A 5,403-nucleotide genomic window follows, 5' to 3' on the forward strand; every position below is an offset into this window, starting at 1 on the left:
AACAGAAAAAAAGTCCTCTGGCGACGGTTGGAGGGAGGCTCGGGGGGGTTTGTACGGGATAAATCTTACCCGCCGGTAAAAACGAAATACAATTTAAGAAGTTCTCTCAGCATGGAGAGTGAATGAAATACTGGGCAAAAAACCTGGGGGCGAGGCGGCACAGCAAACATAGTGACACAAATCTAATCACCAGTGCCCCGCGGATGGAGATGGAGACGGTAGCGCTGTTGCGGTAGTCCTGGCCCATCACCTCCTCCTCCTCCTCCTCCCGGGGGGTTCTAATGGTAATTAATGGTCCCAAGGCCACCGAAGATGGCACCCTAATCAAGCCCTCTCGGCAGCCAGGAAACGGAACGTTTCGAGCCGTTCGTTCCGTAGAACACGCGAGTGTGTTTCGGGCAGGTAATTTGGTGTTTTTTAGGCGACCTCTCCTTCCCTTCCTCCTCTCCAGGAGGACCGGATAGACGAAGGAGCGAGCGCACAAAATGTTTTCCTTTCTTTCCTTTTTCCGTTGGCTAATGAAATTTAAATACATTATTCTAAATGGCACCTCGCCACGATGCTGGAGTTGATTTCGCCGCGAGAAAGAGAAGAGGAGGGAGTTTGTGATTTAAAATCTCGTTCGTTTTTTTGTTGTGTTTATGGAAATCTTCGTATTTTGCGCATACGAAATCCGAACTGGATAATGTTGGCAGGCGAGAGACTCAGGAGTTGATCTTAACACAATTTAGTGTGAGACACTCAGAAACGAACCAGCACAAAAATAGAAACCAAATCCCTTCAAACCTCATCTGCAACTGCGGGACTGTGGATTTTCCACTTTAAAGCTGACGATTTCTTTGTCACATGATTTCTGCCCAACACAAAAAAAAAAATCCTCCCAACGGTGATAACGCTTTAAACGTGAAATGCTCCCAATCAACCAGCCATCCAGCTCGGTCGTTCGCACCAGAATCGCCGACCTCCTCCCCGAAAAAGGTTCGAAAGACCAACTTTCACAATAAACGCAAAACGAATGAGCTTCCTAATTTCTTGTCTCGCCGTCGCATCGCTGTGTGTGTGTTTGTGTCGTGGAAGCTCTCTCCAAAAACCGCCCCTCTCTCTCTCTCTCTCTCTCTCTCTCTCTCTCTCTCTCTCTCTCTCTCTCTCTCTCTCTCTCTCTCTCTCTCTCTCTCTCTCTCTCTCTCTCTCTCTCTCTCTCTCTCCCTCTCCCCTCTCGCCCCCTTTTAGTATCGTTCGAGAAAAGGTGATGAGACGAAGCCCTTCATCCATATGACAAGTCGAAAGTGAAGTTTTCACCGTGGTGTGTAGTGGAGAACCTGCGATTCCATTTGGAACTACGACCAGCCTCCCAACTAATGAGGGTTTTCGGAGTTCGGAACAGTTTTTTCACTGTAAAGCAAACCATAGGAAATGGGAAAAGCACCCCCAAAAAGGATCACGAAAATAAGGGTAGCGCGTCAAGGGCGGACCGATTACGAGTGTTATCGTGTGATCGTTAGTTGGTTTGTTAACACCGATCGAACGATAACGTCATCACCACAAAGCCGGTACCACTAAGTTCAAAATTGCGAAATGAGCGGTGACGTACTCGCTGCGATTACGGAACGTCCTGGAAGGAACGGAAGCAACGATGGCAGCGAAACGAGCTCGAATACTAGGATACTACAACGAAAATCATCTGTTATGTTTGCACCAACCATCTGCATTCATTGCCTGATTGTCCATATGTGTTCCTTGGTGTTCCTACAATCCATCGGACATTCGGTTTAAAATTGTACGAACTCAAATAACGTACCAAACGACCGGTCTTCACTGTTTGTCTTTGTGGTTGGAGGGCCAACGAAAAAAAAAAGGACGTCATCGTCGCATTCCCGGTCGTCGTTGGCTTCCATTGTATAGGATGATCACATATGGATGGATACGCTGGGAAGGGTTTTACAAACATATACATCAATTTCGCGTATGAAGTGAAATAAAACGAATCCGACAGTTGACAGTCACAGGGCCACTAGTAGCAGAAGAAGAGGAAAAAGAAGGAGAAGATGTGTGGGGATGATTTAAATTGCAAAGCAAGACTCCCCTCCCGGGTCAGCAGCCCCAGCAGCGTGAAGAGTGAAATAAAATCGAGCACTTTAGCACCAGGAAGGAGGCGTGGAAGCGAGCGTTGAAGCTGCTGCTGGGGAGCGCCAGCGCTGGAAGGACGACCAAGGCTGTTCGGACGAACTGGGTCAGCCCCGGAGCACCAGGAGTAGTTGGTAGCCTTCCATCGTTGCCGTCATTGGACTGTCCATCCAGTGAGAAAAGTGGGAAGAGTCCTTGACTCAAAGGACTCGGTGGCGAGGCGAATGCCTATGGGTATGGGTTAGCTATTCTCGGGGTTCGACCGACCTCGTCCATTCGTTGTCAGGCAGGCTGAACTCACTCTAGTATCACGGTGCCCATTCCACCTCTCCATCGGCCATGTTCAAACAATGTTCCGTCGTCATCAGCAGTGGAAGCAGGAGTAGCAGAAGTGTAGGCGCCAGGACTGTATGTGCGCTCGAGTTGTAGCAGCGGAATGTATTTTAACAAGTCTCGTGGTTTGCGCTCGTAGACGATCAAGGAAAGTGTGGCTGGTGGTGCTGGTAGCAGTACCGCTGCACCGTCAACTCGGCACCGAACGGTTGACTGTTTTCGGATTGATGAGCGTGACACGAGTGGAAAATTAGTTCGCCAGCCTCGCCAACATACGCTGATGGACATTCGATCGCCCGGCCAGTGGTTTCCGGATGTGCAACGCGCCGGTCTCGGTCCCGGTCTCGGTCCAAGTCGAGAAAGGATGGATTGGATGGATGTCTGTTGTGCGAGCTTACGTTGATTGGTTTAAATAACGAGATGCTTGTGAATGTCCACCATTGCAGCGACCGCGCTATCATTCGTAAGACCCGCCGAAGCGTAAGACCCCTGAGTATACCAATTAGTTTCAAGTACGAGTCACGAGGCACAAGGACGGCAATTGTTTGATGTTCCATGCCTTCCATTGAAATGTCTGTCGCAAGCGAAGAGCTGGAGGGTTTTTAAAATGGGAAAATGGAATCCAACGAAACAGCGACCTTCCAGTGGCACTTCGTCAAAGTACATACCATCCATCCATCCATCGTCCCGAAATCCGAAATGTTCCGGGGGGTTTTTTTTAGGAAAGGTTTTTTCGAACAACAAAACAATGAAATCTGAAAGGGGCATAATAAAGGGGCCGAAGTTAAGTGGCCGCGTGTGCTAAGTAGCCCAATCCGAGATGCTTTTAACATTATTCCGCTCCAATACTAACTGTCCCTTTTGCATGCAAGCGATGCTTCCGCCGGGTGCGCTTAACATCTTCCGACGTATTAAGGCGCAAAAAGGTTACATAAAACCCTTTTTTACGCACTTACAGCTCGAGCTGCGACTCGCGCTAAGCTCTTTCTCTCTCTCTCTCTCTCTCTCTCTCTCTCTCTCTCTCTCTCTCTCTCTCTCTCTCTCTCTCTCTCTCTCTCTCTCTCTCTCTCTCTCTCTCTCTCTCTCTCTCTCTCTCTCTCTCTCTCTCTCTCTCTCTCCATCAGTGACCCAACAAATTGACCGTAACACTTAGTGCGCACTCAGGCGCAGACCATGCAAAGCTGGCTGTTGTTGTTGTTTTTAAGGCTTTTCTCGGCTGTTTTTCCGACACCAAGGCACCAAAAAGGGGCCCCGGGAAAAGCAGTGAAATCATAAACACCCAGTGCCGTGCGCACTCTCTTCCTTCAGTTTTGGGTTTTGCTTTCTGGCTGCTTTCTTCGCGATGTGAAGCGAAGATTGTGACAGATTTGGTCCCACACTTCATTAGGTATGGTATTCTGACAATGTGGCAACGACTTAACAGCTTTCTACTGTCGATAGTTTTAAGCAAAGCTAACACAAAACAAGCTAAAAAAAGGTTTGGAAAAGTCAGACAAGGTCCGGATCTCTGACCAAAGGCCTCGGAAGGTGTCTACATTTGACCTTTTATCTGAGATTCATGCAAATACCTTCCAGCGAAACGGATTGTCCTTGCTGCACTCTTCGAAAACTTTCCTCTGTTGTCTTAAGTAGCAGAGGAAGATAAATTCTCCAAACGACTGCCACCTTTATCGACCATACGCCAACAAGAGCCAATGCTGCTAATGATTAATTCAGCTTCTGTTCTCAGTGACAACAGTAAATCTGCTTTGTCCGTTGAGCAGTACTGTGTTGACACAACACCGCATGTACGTATTTGATCCATTGAAGGGGAACAAATGCAGGAACGGCAGCTCACTGTTCAACGTACTCCCTCTTTTTAGCCATGAAAGTAATCCTTATACCATTCTAAGACCCGTGATCGATGTTCTCTACTACTACTGCAGTCTGACCAGGAGGAACAGGATGCTTGAACAAGGTTCTATAATGCGGGCTCGCATTTCTGGTGGATGGATGACTGGATATCATGTGGCGCAAAGAGCGCTTTACACGTTTCGAGGCGTATGAGTTTTTGCGAGTTCACTGGAACTCACGACCCTCGATCTCTCCAGCAGTGTGCGCACACAAAAAAAGGCAAAGGTTAATGTTCCCTTGACCTACGGCGCGCGACATGCCATGAGGTCCCCAGCCCGGTGGTCACAACCTCTCCGAGTCCCATTGCCATCAACATTGAGACTACCATCACAAAGTGGTGGACTGGCAATGGGGTGCCTAGGGGGCGGAGAAAGGTTGCTCCACTAATGTTCTTCTCGACGACCATCGTACACCGAGGGTCTGTGCCAGCAACGGGGGACGAATGGTGGTGATCCGACGGTCAGTCAGTCGAGTGACGTCAATTTGTAATGTTGTAGGTCACATTGCGTTTTTGTCGTCACCTCGCTAAAGGAATTCCTTCTCGTACATTTTTTGCGGAGAGCGCTGCAGAACTGAACGATAAAGTGACTGTGGATTGAGCGAAGTATGCGTCGAAAGAATCACTAGAAGCGTCTAAAATACATATTTCTGAAACATGAGACTCTGAAAAGTTCTCGCGTAGAGTACTCGATGTTAAAATTAAACAAAAATCCAAATAAAAAAATCTTACTCTGCCATCACCCTTAATCTACAGCAGAGGATCCTCAATGCACAGCGTCACCGAAAATCGATCATCATCGGTGGCGTGTTCGATGGCAAAGATTGCAAGCCTGATTTATTCAAATCATTTCACCACCGATCGGTGACACTAGCAGCCAGCAACCTCCCCTCCCGCGCGCCGGTGGCAGTTGTTTGAGTTTTAATTTCCGTTCTATTTATGTCACGAGCATGAAATGTGTTTTCCCAAAAACCACACAGCGTGGCCGACGTTGACGATGGGATCAAGCGATGCGAACGGTTTATGCTTTCACCCGGACCCCTCCGCCCCCTCGC

Source organism: Anopheles aquasalis, chromosome 2 (assembly GCF_943734665.1).
Source record: "Anopheles aquasalis chromosome 2, idAnoAquaMG_Q_19, whole genome shotgun sequence".
Classification (NCBI taxonomy): Eukaryota; Metazoa; Arthropoda; class Insecta; order Diptera; family Culicidae; genus Anopheles; species Anopheles aquasalis.